The following is a 21,347-nucleotide window of genomic DNA, read 5'->3' as shown; positions in this document are numbered from 1 at the left end:
GACAACACTTCATACGCTCGTATCACGAAGTGATTTCGCTTAAATGGCGATCAATTCTTAAATTAATTACTGTGAGCAATAAGTTATTTCGTACTGTAATTATCGAAAATTTCATTAATTAATGAAGAGAAAGAATTCGAAGAGTAACTGTAGTCTTTCCTTTTTCCATTTAATTCTGCTTGTTAACGCAGTTTTATAATTTCGAGTTATATAAACGCGAACGATCCGTAAACTGAGAATAGAAGAATAAACATATTTATGTCGGATTTATCGAAATATCCTCAGGTTGACAATAAATATATTTAACTATGTCTTGGATGTTGACACAAAGATGCCATATGTGTTGGGAAAATTCAAATATTTTTCGTGTAAAAGTAAGTAATAAATATTTCTTTGACATTCTGCAGGTATAAATCGATTTTCAGATTCAATTCGAAAATATTCGTTTCGTTATTTTAACTTTATATCTTTCTCCGCAGAGCGCTTTGTGCGATACCGAGCACCACACATTCGTCTTCCAATAAATATATTCGATATATATATATTTACCTTTTTGTGTGAGCGCACAAATCCTGTAGTTGAAATCCTTCCAACGGGAATGCGCGGATGACGTAGTTATTGTATATCCGCTACGAAAGCAGCCGGAGCTTACAATAAAATAAACCTCCGGATGTCTCCGTCAATTTATTTGATAAATAGTTTTCGTGTGTTCATCAAAGTTCGTTATAACATCGCGAATATTGTAATGCATGGAGCGTCGCCTCCTACGGCATTTTTTTGTATACCGTTGCTTTTTTTTATCGTCAATCACAACAAAACCTCGAACGCGAACGTATTCGCGAATAAATCCGCATTCGGGTCGTCCCTTCAGGAAAAATAATCGTAGTCGCCAAAATCATGGCCGGTAGCCAAACGCGACGATCGTCGGCTATAAATTTCGAGCGACCGAGGGGGTCAGCTCCGCGATTATTCACCCTCCCTGATCCTCGTCCTTACATCGATCGCGATCCCTGCGGAATAAAGTGTTGCGCGAAAGGCGGAGGCGGCCTGAAAAATGGTCGTCCTACTACCTGAAACGCCCTTCTAGAAGTGTGATGACAGAACAGCGATGCGTACGGCAAGGTCGGCGACCGTGTCGGCAGTCTCACCCCTTTGGAAATGCAACGCCCGGAAGGAGCAATAAGGTCGAAGCCCTTTCATCTCGAAGAAAGAACCAGGAAGTGCGGTCTCTATGACGCGATCGCGGAGGGCCCCCCCCCCTCCCCCTTCCAAGTACAGTCACATCTGGGAGGGAAAAGCATACGGTAATTAACGCGTCGCTCGTAGCGCGGCAAAGTTTCCGTTTTGCCTGGGAGAAAAAAGTGCTCGCGAGAGATGACGACATGTTCCTATTCCGCGAGAAATACGTCGGCGAAGGAAGAAAAAATCACGAGAAAACTTGCTGCGAAGTGTATTAAAAAAAGAGAGAGAAATGCGAAATATGTTATAATAATTGGAGAATTCAGTGGAAGTTGTTCAGTATCAAATATCATATCTCTCGGTTTTTACATAGATTAAGTGTAGAATTTTTGGTGAGATCTCTCTACCATGGACCATATGTATCTCGGAACAAACGTTACGACCGACATAACGCAATTTTCAAGCGGGGAAAATATTTGCCGTTCCGAAAATGCAAATAAATCCAAAAACTCGCGATTTAGCGAAACTTTATTCGCAAGCAAAGTGTCATCGATTCTGCGTATTTGCAAGCGGCAAAGTTCGGCCGTTAAAGCGAACTGTTTATGTTCCACGGAGTTGCAAGTCTTTCACAAACAGCACGGAATGTCACGATTTGCATCACAATTTCCGCTAACTGTTTACACACAACCATGTACGATACGCACATGGTCGTCCGTCTTTTTCATCTCGGACCGTTTCATCAGAGTTGTGATATTTTCATATTTAAAATGAAGCGTATCCGACAAACGTGATCCTGCTCGTGTTATAAACGTTTCTAGCTAAGGAGAGAAATCTAAAAAAAAAATAACTCGCGTATACAAGGTGTTCCGCACAGTCACATGACGATTATTTTTCTTAATACTTACATATTTCTCGATAGTTTATATCGCATCATCTCATTTTTTATTTTATTAAGAATCTTAAATAAATGTATCTTACAAATAAATAATTTCTAATTTAAACAACGTAATAATTGTCCTATAAAATAAATTACAATTAATAGTTAGTCAGCTTCGAGTGCTGTACGTGCACACAGATTAACTTCTTCTGGCCCGAGTCCAAGCATGACTATCAAATGGACGAAATAGTCCTTTACAGAAAAAGAAAAGATACCAAGAGTAATCACAACGCTCTGAAATTATAAGTTGTCAATTATAAGTTTATTACTTGGGTTGAATCTGTCGCTTGCGGAACACCGAGTATATCGGTGACGAGTCGCGGGAAGCTGCAGCGATAACCGCGTCAAGGTGATTTCTTTTCCGCGTTTCGCCCTGATTTTACATCCTCGGCGTATAACGAGATAAAAAGATAGCCTGCCACGTGTAACGTCCGTGACAAATGTTTCACAGCGACGGCGACGGGCGCGATGAAATTATGCGCCGCTTCGCGCACTGATCGTGCGAGAATTCCGTTTGCACTCAACGGAATACGTTAATCCCGATTTAATAACTTCCGAGTGCCGGCTTACAGTAATAATCCATAACCTAGTAATATCTGTTGGAGTTTCGCGTACATTAGCGATTACTTCTTCAGGAAAATTAGCAGCAGCGGTTACCGTGCAATTATAATTTACTGCGCATAGCAGAAGCATATATGCATATTTATGATGAAATTTATGGATTAAAGTTCTCTGCTGCGCTCCACGTATCTATAATCTAAACGGCATTGAATGTAGGATATAGTAACAGTACAGTAACAGATCATTTTCGATTCCTGTTACATTTTCGTAATTATCACGAGAATGAAAATTGAAGAACTTTCGATAGCTAGGACGCAGGTGTTCAATTTTGTGCAAGCCAATTCAACCTACACCCCTATACAGGTTGTCCCTTCTGATGTTTTTTAAAGCACGACGGCGACGTCTCTGATCGATTTGAAGGTGATCTTTCTTTATTGAAACTGTCAAGTAAGCCATCATCCTCATCTTTTCAATACCTGATATTGTTACAGTTTTAATATTTACATTTTTATGACTGCGTGCTCCGTCAAAATCTCATTAAAATGAAAACCATTCTCGTAACTTAAAAATATGATTTTGTCATCTATTTTTTTTCTTCCAAAAATTACTTCCGCAAAAGTCTACCTTCGTAAGTTATACGGAAACTAAGCCACTTCGAGTCTCGTAGGTAGAATCGATCACACAAATCGGTCAGAGGATTAGTAATGACAGGGTTGCCACAGAAATTGAAATTTGAAAATCTCTGACTTTTTCATGTTTTGCAAACGATAATGGAGAATTTTCCATGGTCAGTATGTAATTTTAAATTTTAATGTTTAGAAGCAGCAATTGCAGAAAAGATAGCTTATGTTATTAGAAGCAACGCAAACTTGGAAGTTTAATAACATAATATAATGCAAATTCAGGCTAACAAGAAGTAAATGAGAATTGGAAAAAAGAATGCAATTATGACAGAAAAGAACGATTGAATAAAAGCACTAAATAAAATATAAATTTTAATTATTTTGTTGATTAACATCATAAGAGAAGAAGTAGGGGAAGACGAAACAAGAAATGGACACAAGAGTGTCTCAAAAGAGTCTCCTCGTAGTAATACGTAGGAATGACTTGTAAAATGCGCGAGTTTTGAACGTATTTGACTGTAAATGTTGAATATGATATTTAAAAAATTATAAGTACTCTTTAGAATAAGAGTATTCATGGGAATTACGAACAAAGTTTAAAATGCCAGGCTCTTTTATATATTTCCCTGATTTTTCCAGGTTTTTCCTGATCAATTTAAATTTCTATGACTTCCCGGTTTTCCAAGGCTGTGGCAATCCTGAATGAAGATTTTAGGTCAATTTGTGTATAATAAATTGACTTATCTTCCATATAGCGCCTCAATTACTTTCGGAAAAGTGATCGCGTCATTTTGATGTCGATTAGCAACTCTTGATACGAATTTCGCGATTTAACACTTAACCGGTCATATCGATGCTTCCATCCCCGCGCCTGACTAATTAAGTCGCTCATGAAATGGTAATTGGCTCAAAGTTCATCCGGCCTGTACTGTTTTCAACGACGAGAGCCGCGCACACATCCAAGCTGTAGCTCGTCGTTTTTTTTTTTTTGGCTGACCACCGTGAGAGTAATTAATTGGACACCGATCGCCATACATCCGTTAATGATATCTTGCGGATGGAATTTTTCAAATTCCTTGTTCTTTTTTATCTCATTTTAATTTAACTGTATTTATAGTACCGCGCTGAGATGCGGATCGCGAGAAGATATTTATCGGCGCTAAAACACCGTTGCGTGATGATAATATCAAAATGCCGAGATGCACGCGATAAAGTCCACCGATATTTTATAATAGTTGTGTGTTTAAAGGTATAAAATTGATTGATGCAATAATGTATGAACGATGCGATAAAATTGTAAATATTTCGCGCTCGTACGTTTTGAATTTTACACAGCGTGACAATCGATCTAGTGAAAAATTAATTATTGAACGTACAACAATATGTAATTAATGAATAAATTTTCATTATTCTGAAACTTTTGAATTCATTCCTGAAATTACAATGCAAAAGTGTTTACGAGTTTGCACGTCGGCCAAATTTTAATTGCTGCATACGTTCGATATTGAATCTCAAAGTGCCAGCGTCTGCAGTTTTATCTTGCAAACGCAAAGCTTTAAATACATGACTATCAAGGTAAATACCGACGATCGTGGATCGTAACAGCTATTTACTACCTGCCTCGTATGATACTTCCGGCAGGATGATTGTCCTACTCGGCGAACGTTGAAATAATAACTAATCCGCGAATTCAACGGATCTGACGCGACCCTAGAGACTCAGATTGATAGGAATTATTTCGACAACTGAATCAGTTACGATTACAATCCAGAAATTGGGGAAACTGGATCTCGATAGAGCGGTGAATAGAATTGGACAGTCGCACCGGGTGAAAGAAAAATGCACGCTTCGTCGCGCAAATTTAATCAAATCATCTATTTTGTCAGATTCTGAACGACAAACTTCATCATTCGCGTGTAATCAAAGAAAGACTAATTTAGAGAACCTTCAATGCTTTCACCGAGCGAACAAAGGCGATTTGTCGATGTTTGCACACTCTCTGAAATATAATATGTTCTCTATAATTTTCATTAATTACGTTTCCCCAACAAAACTTGATGTAGAAATGTAGATCATCCTGAATAATGGATATTTTCGAAGCTTCAATATATGAATAAACACATTTTGTCTATCTAATATTTAGGATAACAGACGTAAATGGAGAGAAATATGTGATTTCGGTTTAATTATAATATAATTTCTGTGAAAATTTTTCCCTTTCTAAAATTATAAAACCGTTAACGACGTAAAAGCTTTGAGGAGCGTCTCATCGCAGGCGTACTTTGATCCAGGCAGAGCACAATTAGTCAGGATTAACATCGTTAAAGTCAGGAAAACAAGATAGTTGGATCTTCGTAACGTGTTTTGGTCTGAAAGCTTTTCAAGAGCGTCTTGAACTTTCGACAAACTGACTGAGATTGCCAACTACATCGATCGAGGGAAATTGACCGATAAAAACTGGTTGCACCTGACTTTCAGCAGTTAGTTCGGCAGCCTGTAATTACTCGGGATTTATCGCTACTCCCGCGATGGTAAAACGGACGAAATGTCGACCTCGAACTCGGAATTAATCGGGCAGGCGTTAAGAACACGCGAAACTCAATGCTTCTCAAAAACGTAAAAACTTGCCCATTTCTCCTGTTCCTTCCGATGCCATAAGCGTTCACGAGCAGGCAATGAATATATCCCCCGTTATATTCCATATTACCGTAAATCTTTCCGCGAGCAATTCCGCCTCTCAATTCTACTTGGTTTTGTGTTATTCAATATAAGATATGATATAAATGTAACATGGTTTTTCATCAATCACCATTGTATCATCGTACAAATCCATTGCGATACAATTACGATATTTGTACGTATATTAATCAAATATGTAGGGAGAATATTATTGCGATGTTCAACACCGGAAGAATTATAATATGCATGCTGTTCAAAATAATTAGCGTAACGCGCCGTCGAAGAATCAAATTAAGTACCAAAAGTAGCTAAAAAAATCGAATTTACATAAATACGCTTATTGGAGGTTTAAATTTTGTGTTCGTTAGATTCTTTAATAAATTTCATGGGCATCTAATAATCATCTAATTACTTGAAACAGAGTGTATGCCTATAAAATAGAATTATATCACATATTACATCTGTAATGTAGCACTCATTATAACAGACGTTTTCAACAAAAAGGAAAATCAGGGCACAACTTACACTGATTACCCAACAAATATTTCAATATACGAAAAAAAAAAGCACGAGAATTTTCGATTAATTAACGAATAAAATCTATGACTAAAGCCGTTACATGTCACCCGCGTCAGAAGAACTGAGAAACCGATATGCCTTTTCCGCCTCGCGAGAAAGCATCGAGAGGCGCGAGAGTCCGCGAGAGATGCCGCGGAACGGGCGCGAGTTCGGGAACTGCCGACTTCGACAGTTCGGGGAAACTGTCGGCGCTCTGTGTGCGACGGGGGGTTTCCTACCCCCCCTATAGCGCGCGCCGGGCACCTGATGTCCCTTCGGGGGCAAGGGAAGGAGAGGGAGATTCCGTCTCCGCGCCCGTTTCGCCGCCGCTCACCCACGCAGGCAACAAGAGTGTCTCGGCACTCTCCGCGCTCATCAGCCAGGAACCGCTCACGTTCCCATGACGACACGCGTGCAATTCCATCCCCTTTCCCCCCAACCATCCCTCTCGTGCCGTTCCAATGCACCCTCGCGAGCGCACGCGCCACCGGGTGCCTCGTGGCAACAGGTTTTGGATCCCGCGCTGCGAAGCGCGGCCTGCCCGGAATCGCGTACAGCCGGATACCGGGATCGGAACGAATGATCGATATAGATCGACCAGCCGAGAGAAAGAGAAAGAGAGAGATAGAGAAGGGAGAGAACTTGGCAAGAGGAATCTCGGACCGCATCGTGGGTTTGCGGCGCGGCAGGATCTGGATTATCTGGCTAGGATCGTGGCCTCGTGATATGGATTTCGAGAAAATGATGTATATCGCGGACGGAAAGGGGCTGGGATTATGATGAGATATCGAGGTGGGTTTGCGGGCGCGGGGAGATGCCCGAGCCCTTCTCTTTAAAGTTTCAGGGCGACAAGTTGTAGCCCGGGATTTTTTCAGGGGTAAAATCGAGTTGCTGATATGGCGAGGATACCGGTGAACTTTACGACTCCATCTTCAATTCATATTTCCATCTGGTTTGTTCTGGATACATTTCGCGAAATATACAGATAATTCTTATAAATTTCTCGTGAATTCAGGTGCCTTCGTTATAATGCATAATACTATTGAAAAATAACGATAGAAAAAAAGCTCTCATGTTAAACAACTTACAACTCATTAGAACTATTAAAAGATTAAAAAAGTTCGAAAAGCAAGTTTAAAAACCACCATAGATTTTTTTACAAATGTTAATAGCTATAATATTTTTCGACTATTTTGTATAAAATGTAATATACAAATAATTAATAATATTTCTAATACTAAAAATCACGAAAATTTTATTTTCGAATTTAAAATGTAATTTCTAAAATAAAAATCTTAAAATTGATTCGTCACGGTGGCCTAATATTTTTTGATACACAGGTCTCTATCTATTAAAAAATGGTCTCAAAAGAAAAGAACCGTGTAAAATCGATTATTCGGACTTTCTCTTTTCCGTTCAAACTAGGCGAAGCGAGGAAAATGACCAGGGATAATCCACAAGAACTCCCGAATATTCGATCGACGTGAAAACATCGTCGACATCTCGATTTCGACCGTTAAGAGGAAGTTGTGGGAAGAGCAAAAAAACATCTGAATGCTTGTCACCCTATAGTCATTTCGGCAATGTTCGGTAGGCGGTAACGTGGTCAATGATCTTCTCCAGATCGGTCTTTTGAGGGAGGCGAGGCGCGAGGGAGCGAAATGACCCTTAAGGGTGGTCAGAAAGTGGCAGGTACGAAGGGAGAACGCCTTTGATCAGTCCCGCACTTCAACGGCATACGATCGCTTAGGTTTGGACCTTGCGATCGTACTTGACACGATTGCAGCACGCACGCACGTTCCTCCATCGATTCTCCGCGGAATCCGCGGTTTATTGGCTCTCATGGGAGATTACGCGTGCTGCGTAGTTACGATGATTAATGTATTATGCACAATCGTAAATCCGTAATTATATAAGGAGAAATTAATTATTAATTTATCCTCCAGAACGATTTTCGCGTTACGAGAAACGTATGTACATATCAATAAATAAATGCGAAACAAGTGTACCTGGTATTGTTTTAATAATGATACGAGACAATATGTGTACGATGTAATAATGTTAAATAATAATGTAAAAAAAATTATTTTTTGTATTTGCGTACTTTATCCAGCAATTTCATGGATAATATATCGAAAGATATCGTAAGATAAATCACTTATAGGGATGAATCGACTATTTATTTAGATAACTGGTTTCGCGTTCTTATATACACACACCTGAAATGCTTTCTCCTGATTGAACTTTTTTCAATCGAACTCTTCCGGACCACCTGGTATATCGATCTTACTGGTATACTGATTCTGTTTGTGTAACGAGATCTGTGATTACAACTAAAGCATTAGTTCTTTTAAAGATGTCACGCAATCCTCTAAAGATCTTCTGTATAATCAAGGTCTAAATTGTTATCGATTGCATTGCACGTTTAACATTTTTTCGCATCCGGCGTTTCTAATAATGGAAGAAGGGAGTTTTTTAAATTAATTTATTATTAATTTTTTTATTAATATAATTATACTAGAAAAAACAGTTCTAGAAAAATTAACAGCTTTGAGATAGTAATTTCTTTTTAAAACAAAATTTCTCCACAATCAGGCAAAAATAATTATTCCAAGATAGTAATTAATTTGTTAATAGCACACACGTGAAAATTCTCAATGTAACAAAAAAAATGCGCGAGCTTTAGCACCGACGTTTATGTCGGAATCTCAATCATCAAACCTCAATTAGCGACGAATTGGAGGATTGGCTGTGTCATCGAAGAGATCGATACATCTATTAGAATGTCAAAGCACCAAATAGAAAAAAAAATCGCCTTTCGTCCATTAACATTTTTCCCTGCCGACATCCGTGGGGAACGTAGGATGCGAACAAATTGGCCCGAATCTTTCTCCGTGGAAATCATTTTTCCGGCTTTCCTCATTCCGGGAGTAAAAAAAGCCACTCGTGACTCATTTCTTCTCGGCGATATCCGAAGCGATTTATACGGTTTCTGATTGCAACTGCAGATGTTGCTCTTTCCGCACTTGTGGGAAATTCATATGTCTTTGTTCCTCGATCGTCGTTGAAATAAAATTCTTGCCAAAGCAAACAAAGTTACAATGCAATTGACTTTGCTTTTGGATATGATCTCTTCTTTTATGGGAGATAAGCCACTTCCGGAATGGAAATCGCGAAAAATATTTATGAATTTTTCTCGAAGTATATAAAGAAGCGATTCGTAGAAAATCCGTAAAATAATAGATCATTTATACTATTAATAGAATAATTAAAAGTATCGTGTGTGTGTGTGTATATACCTATCATTCTCGGCAAGCGATTGTATTTTTAATAAAAGTATGTTATTTGAATTCGATACATTTTTCGTCCGATTTGAAAAATATTTGAACAGCTCTTGAGTTTTAAATATTTCATATATACGAGTTCCGTAGAACGTTAATAACCGGTTTCGTTTTTCATTTAATCTGCAAATATTTTAGATTGAAATGTCATCTATAAAAAAGGAATTTTTTTTTTTTTGTAAAAATCGCAATGGAGTTTTCCGTGAGTGCCACAATATTAGTCATTTTCCGAAACGCAATGTCATTAGCAAAGCATGAATTATATATGCTGTGGTATTTACAATCAATAGCTCTGTTTTCTCGTTAAATAAATGAGCTGCATAGCCGGATATGAATAATGGCAATCATAATTGTACGAATGTGTATAATCTCGCTTCAATTATTCGATCCGTCATTACGAAATGAGCATTATTTAGAACTGTTGATATGCAGGATTTCTCTCTTTCTCTCCTTTATGTATGACATTTGTAATTGTATTGTATAGAAGATGTGTAAAATCGGCTAATTAGAACCATATTTTACAATATTTCTTAACCTAAGAATTAGCAGATAACACGCTAATAATCACCTTAAAATCTTAAGTATGTCTGATATCTATAAGTTGTGATATATGTTAAATGACGCAATATGAAGTTAAACGCAACGAAGTCACATCGCCGATGGAAGAAATAAATCCTACTGGGACAACTATAGATTTATTTTATACAACAGATTAAAATATACAACTGTACTAATTAAATTTTACGCGTAGGGATTGTAACAACCTTATTTAAAATAACAATCTTATTCAAAATAGAGTTTTCTAATTCGTTTAATTAATAAAATGCAACTGATATTAATAATTTACAAAATCGCTATCAATCATATTTTCCAGCTCAACTTGCACATAAGTAACACTGCAACTTAGCTTACTGCTAAATTTTGCTTACGCTTTACAATGCAAATCGACTTACCGCTGACTCCACAGGCAACTCCCTTATAAACAGATATAGAATGAAAATTTAGTTCACGTTGAGCTGCAGCCATGAACGTTTATGCAATCCTAATTATACAAGTTTTAATATACTATCTCAAGGCGATTACTCATATACGCAGCCAGCAATTGTCGATAGTATCGACATTTACGCGTCACGTTACTACGTGAGTCCAGCGCATGTACTAATACGTCCTTAAGTCCGACAATTATTGTACGCAACGTTGCAAATAGCGTCTAGTACAATAGCAATGAAGCACAGCGAGCGAGCGAGCTTGCATCGTCGTACTAACATTACGTAAGCCTGCTTCAAACGCGCCAACAGAAATTATCGAATGTTTCGAGGCACCAATACTGTCGGATGCCAATCTACGTTCCCTACTCCTCGCCGTTTCCCCTAACAACATTCGACAATGCAAGCTTCACTTAAGAAGCTTCCCTTGCCAGCGAATTTCGATGCAACATCGATATAAGCATTTAGAGAGATAAATCCGTAATATTCTGCCTGAGCCCATCGTTTGTGCTTACTCTCATCTTCAATTTTATGCTTAAGACTTTTATGAAAGTATTAAGTATGGTGTTCGAGAGCACGCGGTAGCGCGAGATAGCGCGAGGTAGAAGACGACCACAAATAACAGCAAGTCCAGAAATACACGAAAATAACACAAAGTATATTCAAAGTCTAATGTGTACAATTATTTACAGAGTTCAGAGCCGTGAGCGGTAGCGCGCACAGAGATTAGCACGGCAAAAGCGGCGAGATGTTGCAAGCGCAAAAGCGAAAGCAAGTGCGGAAAAGCGGTGTAACGCGGTGTGCGGTAGTATACGGATACTAGGCGATATCGGCGAGAGACAAGGCGAAAAAGCAGTTAAGCAAGCGAGTGCGATAGCGGTGTAGAAAAGCGGTGTACTAGCGGTGATCTGCGAGCGAAATCGACTCCGCGGCGCAGCGGCGATCCCTTTATCACCTCCGAGGCGGAACTCCCTCCAGGCTCGTTACAAATAATTTCGGGAAGGTGATTGGCCATCGGTGGCCCACGTCATCGCGCTTACGTCACGGTTTCGGTTGAAGATCCGACGTGCTCGTTACATGTTTTCGATTGCTATGTTTACAGCATGGATCTTTCCTTCGTGTAAGAGCGGTTACTTGACTTTGTTTGTCGTCTGGTTGACCGTGGCAGCGTTATTGTAATGTTCGCGAATGTTCAGGAACGCGAAAAGGGGGAAGATCCATGCTATACTTGATGCGATATCTTTATGCGATTGCTTTAATGATTTCTTCAATGCGACTTCACTTTACATTGTAACGAAAGCGTGTTTGCGCTGACACGCGATTGTCATGATCTCGAACATCCCGCCCGCCTCGTCAGGTGTTGACGAAACGACACGGTGCGCTCGATGGGGCGACCGAAGTCGCGGCAAGTATCGATTTTCGATCGATTCGCGATGATCGCAATACCGGCGCGAGGGTGAGCGGCCATGTTGCGGGGCGCGTGTCTGCGCAGTGTCATTACACGCGGCGATCTCGAGCGAGAAACATAAACCCGCGAATCGCAAAGTACGTGACGTGAAGTGTTCTGTGCCCGTGACAAGAGTGAAGTGAAGTGACGCAAAATTCCGGTGAATTGAGGCGGAAGGCCGAAATGCGCGATTACGCACGGTGAACTTTGAACAAAGGCAGACGGCCGATAAAGACAGTTAAGTGAAGAGAACATAAAATGTTGGCGGAAGGCCTACAAGAACAATTAAGTGACAGTGAGTATCGGTGGTCTCACGCATCCCTCGGCGGCGGCTGGTATCGCGGCGGATCGAGGCTCGCGCGAGCGACGGCGCGACGGCGCGGCGGCGGTGAGCGACGACGCGCGAAGCACGTGGTGATCACGTGTATCGTTGCGAGCGTGGATTCGAGAGTATGCGAAAGTCGCGAAAATGCGAGTAAGTACGCGAGTGAATTACCGTGGTAAACGTTAGTGCGGTGATCGGTGACATGAGCGTTGCAGTGCATTGTGATCGCAGGAAGTGGTGGCAAAAGGCCATGAACAATTGCTTGCCGCCTACGCAAGCGACAAGTGTGACTGGTAAAGTGAACAGAGAAAATTGACAAGTGTAGACTGACACGACGTGAAACGCGATAAGTGACAAGTAATACCGCGAAACGACGGACAGGAATAAACGCGAGAAAGCGGACAGTACTGTACGGAAGAAGGCGAACAGAAATGTACGCGAGAAGCCGGGCTGAAATACAACGGTGCAGCGAGGAGAATCGACGGAGGGTGTAAGGCTCCGTTTTGATCCGCCCGACGGCGGATTGCACGACGACCCTCCGCTCAGGCAGCTCGGCGTCGGGAATCTCGTCGCTCTCGTCCGGCCATCAGGGTTGGTTCTCCTGCAGCCACGTTGGGCCCGTCCACCTCTGGGGATGGCCGATCAGCTCCCGGGGAGCGATTCCCTGGGCACGAACGACGTCCTCCACCGGGATGCGTGGCCTTTGACCCAGTGAAGGGTCACGACGCGGGCGTCTGACTCGAGGGAGAGTGGATCTGTGGACAAACTTAAAGTGTCGCGAGCGTGTCGCGTGAACTTGGTGAGCATCGTGAAGTGTGGTGGAGCCGTCCCTTGTGACGCGGAGGTCGACGGCAGCGGCGTAGCCTCGCTCGGATGCGTCGGCGAGGCCGTGGATCGTAAGTGCGCGATAACGACGGTGTTTCTGAGGGATCCCGACGGGAATGTCCTCAGAGTTCGCGGCCCGTTTCCGCAACGGGATCCCGCCCGCCGTGCAGGGTTCGCGCGGTTCGGTGTGCACGGAGGTCGCGTCGTCGACGGGCTTGCCGGTTTCGGCGAGGTTCTTCGGCGGCGAGGAGACCGGCCGTCGGACGACGTACCGGCCGGCGGATGTGCGCTCGTGGGTGCGCACGGAGTGTCGCTCGCACTCCTCTTCCTCGGGAGTGAGCTTCACGGAGGCGGAGTGAGCTTGGAGTGAGCTGCGGTAACCAAGGAGAGAGGTCGCACCGCAGCCCCCTGACAGAATCCATCCCAGGATGGTCTTTTGCGCGATCGGCGCTTGCGGTTTTCCCTTGCGGAGACCATCCTCCAGGATGGCCGAGCACACCTCAGCGCCCAGAAGCAGCTCGACTGGGTCGTTGGCGGCGAAGAACGGATCGGCTAGAGGAAGCCCCCGCAGGTGAGGCCACGTGGTGCTGCACTTGATCGCGGAGCCCTGGTAGAGCGAGAGGCGCGGAAGCACGAACGCGACAGCGGTGAGCGTGGCTCCGGTGGTCTTTGACGTGAGGCTCATTGACACCTTGCCCTGAGTGGATCCCGATTGTGAGCCACCGATGCCGAATATGGACACTCGGGTGCGCGATCGCGGTAGGCGCAGCCGTCGCACCAGGGACTCCGACACGATCGACACTTCGGAGCCTTGGTCGATGAGAGCCCGAACTTCTTATGGAGCACCTTGACGGTCGGCGACGATCACGCGCGCGGTCGCGAGGAGGATCGCCTTGCGGTCGTCGGTCCTTCCGACGGCGGAAAGCGTGCCGACCTCAGCGGCGGGTTTCGGCTCGGAAACGTACGCGTCGTGAAGCATCGTGTGGTGACGCGAGTTACACGTCATACAGTTCCTGGTGGACTGACACTTTGCCACCGTGTGGTTGCCGAGACAGTTAAAGCATAGCTTGTTAGTCTCGGCCACTGTCTTTCGCTCACTGGCCGGCTTGGCCTTGAAGTCGGGGCACCCCATGAGCGAGTGCTCCCCGTTGCAGAGCGGACACTGCGAAGGCTCCGTGCGCTTCGCGTTGTGCGTTTTCGCGGACCGTGATGGCTCACTCGCGTTGTTAACTGTGTTTTTCGGATAAGCGGCGTTCAGCGTGAGAATGCGTTTAGTGATAAAGTTCATTAACGTGTCGTGAGTCGGCGGTTCGAAGGAGTCTCCCAGGGAGGATTCCCACTCCAGACGCGTTCGCGAGTCGAACAGTTCAACGACGAGATGATTGAAAAGATCCATGCCGTGCGCGTTGATGGGTCTTCCAATGCTCTCCTGAGCGTTGACGGCGAACGTGACGGCGTTATGGACGCGGCTGAGCTCATCGGCGGTAGCGGCTTTCATCTTCGCCACGGCGGTAAACGTGGCGAAGTTGGAGCGTATCAGCTCCTTCTTATTTTCGTAATGCTTACAGAGTAGCGCCCAAGCGCGGTCATAATTTTCGCCCGTAATGGTTAATGACCGTATCAATTTTTCAGCCGACCCTTGGAGGCATGAGCGAAGGTAGTGCAGCCGTTCGACTTGCGAGATGGACGAATTGTCGCCGATAACCGACCGAAAGAGATCGCGGAAGGACGGCCAGTCCTCGTAAGCGCCAGAAAATCTCGGCAAGTCTATACGGGGCGAGATTCTCGACGCGCGTTCGCCCCCCTGCTCTGACGCCGTGACGGTCGTGGAAGCCGACGCGGTCTTGAAGCGTTTCGCCTGTTCGGACAGGACGCTACGCTGAAGCACGTAAGCACTCTCGGCGAGGTCGAGTAATTCAGATTTGGCGTACTCACTCTCTGCGTAGCGGTCCTTGTAGCAGGCTCGAACCAGATCATGCTGGCTTTCGAATTTTGCCCAATGGTCGTCGAGGATGCGAATGCGAGTCTCGATGGCAGAGAGGGTGATGTTCGCCTGACCCATTTTCTTCAAATTGTCAACGGCCTTGGAGATGCGTACGTAAAGTTCGTGTTGGCTGTTCAGCATGGCGCTCTGGTAGAGGCTCATGATGTCTTCTGTTTTAGGCACTCCCGATCGCGGTTGCCGGCGATGATCCGGCTCGAAGGACCAGAATGTTCGAGAGCACGCGGTAGCGCGAGATAGCGCGAGGTAGAAGACGACCACAAATAACAGCAAGTCCAGAAATACACGAAAATAACACAAAGTATATTCAAAGTCTAATGTGTACAATTATTTACAGAGTTCAGAGCCGTGAGCGGTAGCGCGCACAGAGATTAGCACGGCAAAAGCGGCGAGATGTTGCAAGCGCGAAAGCGAAAGCAAGTGCGGAAAAGCGGTGTAACGCGGTGTGCGGTAGTATACGGATACTAGGCGATATCGGCGAGAGACAAGGCGAAAAAGCAGTTAAGCAAGCGAATGCGATAGCGGTGTAGAAAAGTAGTGTACTAGCAGTGATCTGCGAGCGAAATCGACTCCGCGGCGCAGCGGCGATCCCTTTATCACCTCCGAGGCGGAACTCCCTCCAGGTTCGTTACAAATAATTTCGGGAAGGTGATTGGCCATCGGTGGCCCACGTCATCGCGCTTACGTCACGGTTTCGGTTGAAGATCCGACGTGCTCGTTACATGTTTTCGATTGCTATGTTTACAGCATGGATCTTTCCTTTGTGTAAGAGCGGTTACTTGACTTTGTTTGTCGTCTGGTTGACCGTGGCAGCGTTATTGTAATGTTCGCGAATGTTCAGGAACGCGAAAAGGGGGAAGATCCATGCTATACTTGATGCGATATCTTTATGCGATTGCTTTAATGATTTCTTCAATGCGACTTCACTTTACATTGTAACGAAAGCGTGTTTGCGCTGACACGCGATTGTCATGATCTCGAACATATGGAAAAGATAAATATAAAATAAGTCCAGAAAAATACATTAGAATTGAAATTATATAAATTAAAATAAAGTAAATTTTTTCGTATAATTATCAGAGATATAATGAAAAATAAAAAATCTCAATTTCAGTTGATCCATATTTTTTAATAACTCGGAACAAACTATAAAAAGTGCCAAGGTATAATCTAAAGTTCGAATTAAATTTAAATTGGATTGTCACGTAATAGACAAAAATTTTCAGTATAAAGCATAAAAATTCAGAACTTATTGCAACAAAATCTGTAATAAAACGGAAAATCGACAATGTTGGATTTGCATTATGACCTTTAATCGCAAAGTTACATAGAACTGCGACGAACATTCGCACCGCATAGCAGTGCTTAAATTTTCACAGCTCCCTGCACCAACCACGAAATTGTTGCAAAACCCATTTTGTAACAAATTCCGATCTGCGAACCTCGTAGTTTCGCAAATTATGCATTTGACAGCTCCTAGCCCGGGTTTTGTACACCTTGCATCAATCTACTACAACGCGCGGCCGAGTATTTCCACCGCTGAATATCCCTTTTTATTCCCATTTATTACACATGGATAATCGTACTTCGCTTTGGACAACGTCATTATACATCACGTATAATTAATACCATTAAGTGCCAGTTAGAACGATCAATTAATCTTTATATCTGGTTTTCTCATATCCTGTACATTTACAAATCATCTCTTCTTTGACTTCTTTCTCGCTTTATTTAAAACGAAGTTATAGACCTTCTTTTTCATTATGTTTCCGTTCTCTTATTATTCTATACGTTTTAATTCAAGTTATTAATGCAATCTCGCATTTTTGTCAATTGTCGCGGAAATTTCAGTGTACGTATCCACGGAGGACACGCCGTCAGGGCTTTTAATATACGTGCTTCTTTTTTCTCCTTTCCTCCCGACTCTTCCTTTTGTCTTATATGTGTATATAGGTATTTAAATGTACGCGCACCACATGTACACATACACACGCACACAGACGGAGAAGACGAAGTGGGCAAAGTCTGCTATCGGGCGTCCCACTGCGAGGGGAACCCCGGAGGCCGGAGTTTATTAGCTCAACCCCCGATCAGCGATGGCAGTGACGTAGTAACGCGTATAAAAAGACAAGTGTCATCAACTAAAAAAATTAATAATGCATAAATGCAGGAGGGTAGGAGCGCGCGATACGTCGGCGCGGCGTAGCCGACACGGTAGACTGAAGGTTGTTGATTTCAACAACGTACGAAAGGTTAACTAAATGCCAACCGCTGCACTAGCATACAGAAACTCGATGCTAAAATAATAAAACGGCAACTCGAAGAAACCAGTCGTAAACGCGACGGTGCGTCGACCTCTGTTACAGAATCTTTACTTTCTACGAAGAAGAATGCGGTTGTGCTAGTATCGCAAAAACTGTAGGTATTTTTTTTATCAGCAAACATTATCGTTCTGAACGAAAATAGGTTCGTATTTGATCTATCACGAACGACTCCAATCCATCGCTACCGAAAGGGTGCCCCACCGAGATCCCGTCCCCTTCCGCCGAGCTAACAACATGGAACTCGGAATACGGAAAACATATAGGGGCGCCTCCAGCCATATAAACGAAATGTGTTTTCTCTATCGCGGAGATAGGGGAACGAGCGGGGTCTCCTTTGGAAAGGGGAAGAGGGGAAACGCGCGAGAGGGGAAGTAAGAGAGCGGTTATTTGTACACCGCGAGCGGTCAGATGACTTCGTTTGTGCCACCCCTTGTCGGCAGATGTCGGATGTCTTTCTGACACGGGCCCGCGTACCAGGTCTCTCGTTCCCGCTTGGTCTCTTCTTTCTCGCTTGTTTTCAAAATGGCAGAAGTACAAAGTACTTAAGGGCGTGGGCCGTTCCGACTGTTCACGCCTGACCTTTTCATCGTGGGCTTCGTGCGAGGGGATAGGAGCGATGGGCCTTACGCATGAATCCATGGGGTCCGCCGGAGTGGGAGGAAGTCGTTTCGAAACAGTCGCTTGGACGGTCGCCTCCGGTTTGCACAATCATCTTCTCGCGGTCGTCCAGGCGCGCGATAATGAAAGGTAAACACACGTAACGGGATTTTAAATGAGAATTCAAGAACTGAGAAATAGAAGAGTCCAAGCTGACACATATAAAACCATAGCAGAACGATGCCACGATGCCACGAATAAGAGAGAGGTATAATGATAAATTCAACGAAGAAGGAAAGATTGAAGAGAGAAGTTTTCGCGCATTATTCACGATTGACGACCCGAATATCGCTCGTTCATGCGACGCCAGGGAAACGAAAATTTTCCCGCGAGAAATAAAGCTGTTCGCAACACGACCGGCGACAGGTCAAAGTAAAATATTAACTTCGATCAAACACCCATTCGATTAGAGGGCAAAATTCGTAAACAAGGAAATTCGCGTGCACTGCGCGACGAAATCACACGTCAAACAATGGTACGCGATTCAAACAACGCGCGCGGCACTAATTTAATCCCTCTAATCGATCCGGCCGTGCGGCCGCACGTGGCCGATTATTTTCGAGGTAAAACGTGGTTGACGCGCTACGGAAACGCGCGCAGCAACAATATCGAAAACCAATAATCAACGACAAATGTTGTCCGACGCCCGCCCGCCCGCTGCCGTGCCGGTTCCCTCGCCCTCGATCGCGCGGTCCGATCTTCCAGCGATGTAGTTTACACTCGGCCTCGATTAGATTACGCGGGGCAGAGCAACAGGCAGATGTGGTATTAATCCCCGGCGCAATTTATCGCGTTCAAGCCGCCTGAAAGAGTAATTCGATATTGTGGACGCAGCGGCGGACATCGCGCGCTCGCACCTTCCTTCGTGTTCCGTTCCGTTCCGCGCGAATTCGCTATTCGCGTTTTGCATTGATGATTTATAGGAAACTAAACGATCAACGATTACATCGCGTCGATAAAAACGTGAGAAATGTGTACGCGATGCCCTCTCGATCGATACTGACCTTTGAGGGATAACGATGCGACTACAATCATCTTGTCTCAATAAAATGCGAACATTCGCGTTTTTCACGGCGTTGAAACGAGACTCGACATAAACTTTGCAAACTATGCATTGTCTAAAACTGTTGCGTCTCGTATAAACAAGACTCTTTCCGAGAAAACATTTACCCAAGACTTTGATTACTTGACTTCAGGAGTTTTTACTTTTTCTTCTTTGTTCTCATTCCTTTTTATTTTCCCCTTTCCTTTAAACGGCCGTTCATTCGGCGATGAAATAACAACAAATCGAAAAGTTTCTTCGACGCGCGTGGATATTTTGACGAAAACAAATCGGCATAAATATTGATAAGCGGGACTACGACGAAGCAGCAGTCGCAGCATCAACGGAAGAAGTGGAAGAACACGAGCGAAGAAGGAGCCGAGTGGAGCAAGAAGAACGGGGAGAGCGAGAAGGGGGGGCCCGAGTTCGTGACCAGAATAACGTCCAAGCCTCTCTCGTACCGCCGGTACATGCAAGAGCAAAAGATCCGAAACGATTCCGAGCAACACCGGCACCGCCCGGAGTCGGCGATCCTCGCCGACACGACTGCGCAAACCGCGCGTTTGGATATCACGAGATGCGCATCGCTTCTCTCGCAGCGAGGCGCTCCGCACCGAGGGAAGCCACCACGGTGAAAGAGACCACCGATAAATCGCGCTTTGGGACTATCTCGTAGTAGCGGAAAGCGAACGAGAGGTTCGCCTTTGCAGTTTGCACCGCGTAAGCTATGAGGGAAACAGACGCATATAGGCGAATCTAGGGCGGAAGCGGATTTAAGCGGAGGGTAAACATCGCCGATCAGAAACGCGTACACCGTGGACCAGTGATAAATCTGAATTCAGTAAGCCACGGGTTTACCTGCGGATAGTAGTAATAACCAAAGATAGATTATATTACGAACTCGAAGCAAGCCCGAATAATGAGACGCGCGGAACGCGAATGCAATTAGTCCGTGAAATTCGGATACGAGGTAGACGAACCGCGTTGTTCTTTGCACAGCCGCGATTAAATGCGAAGTCAATTATTCCGATCACATGAAACGACATGAAACGAGTGGACGCTAACGTAACGAGCACATCCCACATCCCTCCCAGCCGGTCCCAGCGGACATCCATTTTCCCCGCCGCGCCGGGGAGAAAATTCCATGGGTGGTTGCTCCACATCGTGTTTTGATATCCGCTTGATACATCTCTTTATAATCAAGCCGGAGATCGGGAATGATTTTATTAAAGCGCCACGAGCACGGTTAATCAACGTCCAATCTAATTAAGCATGATAGGCGCACGTCTTGACGTGCATTTCCGGCGTCTTCTCTCTCGATTTTCTCGCATTATGCGTTTCGTATCGTTTTATCCCCCCAAATGCCGATGCGCGTGATCGTGGTGATCGCCTCAAACGGATCAGCGAGATTGCGCGTAATTAAAATCTTTTTTACGACCATCGCCGAACATTCGAGCGATCCCTATAATCATATCACCTCGATGTCGTAAAGCAGATCGGAAATTTCCCTCAATCTCTGTGGCGCTCGAGTACTCTCGGCCCGGTATGAACTTCATTAATGGAGAATTTAAAAAACAAAAAAAAGAGATAGGACAACGCGCATTACAGTTACTTTAGATTACATTGTACTTGTATGAGGGTCCCCCATATAATACAAGCGTAAATAAACGCTCACTGAACAGGCTTTTAGATAAACAGACTTTTAAACAGACATCAACGCATCATGTATATGTACATTTTTTTCTATATATAACATAATAAAATAGTACAATGAAAAATTATATTTCTATTCGCAGCGTGACTTTTCCTTTAAGCGTTCGATGAAAAATGAAGAAACTTTAACGAATATGTGCGGCGAAAT

The 21,347-nt window shown here is 43.9% G+C and overlaps 1 protein-coding gene and 1 long non-coding RNA gene across 11 annotated transcripts in view; one reads left to right on the top strand and one right to left on the bottom strand.

The window, feature by feature from the left end:
- The window catches only part of LOC139782424 (ras-related protein Rab-37), a 118,205-nt gene that overhangs the window by 28,124 nt on the left and 68,734 nt on the right, over window positions 1-21,347 (bottom strand). The window contains exons 1-2 of one of the 10 annotated variants that reach the window (XM_071721460.1): window positions 6,505-6,709; window positions 550-629 (exon numbers count right to left, since the gene is read on the bottom strand). The exons of 7 other annotated variants lie outside the window; for them this stretch is intronic. The gene's annotated coding sequence lies outside the window, so the exon portion shown is untranslated. Of the gene's footprint in view, window positions 1-549; window positions 737-6,504; window positions 6,710-21,347 lie in introns of those variants that run through there. 2 more of the 10 variants (XM_071721456.1, XM_071721461.1) reach the window with 2 other exon arrangements.
- The window catches only part of LOC139782427 (uncharacterized), an 81,914-nt gene that overhangs the window by 30,325 nt on the left and 30,242 nt on the right, over window positions 1-21,347 (top strand). The gene's annotated exons all lie outside the window — the stretch shown is intronic.

This window comes from Temnothorax nylanderi, unplaced genomic scaffold (assembly GCF_030848795.1).
Source record: "Temnothorax nylanderi isolate EJ_2023f unplaced genomic scaffold, tnyl_v1.0 TNYL_tig0411_pilon, whole genome shotgun sequence".
Lineage (NCBI taxonomy): Eukaryota > Metazoa > Arthropoda > Insecta > Hymenoptera > Formicidae > Temnothorax > Temnothorax nylanderi.
The sequence above is the reverse complement of the archived record's forward strand: the minus strand, read 5'-3'. Positions and strand labels throughout refer to the sequence as shown.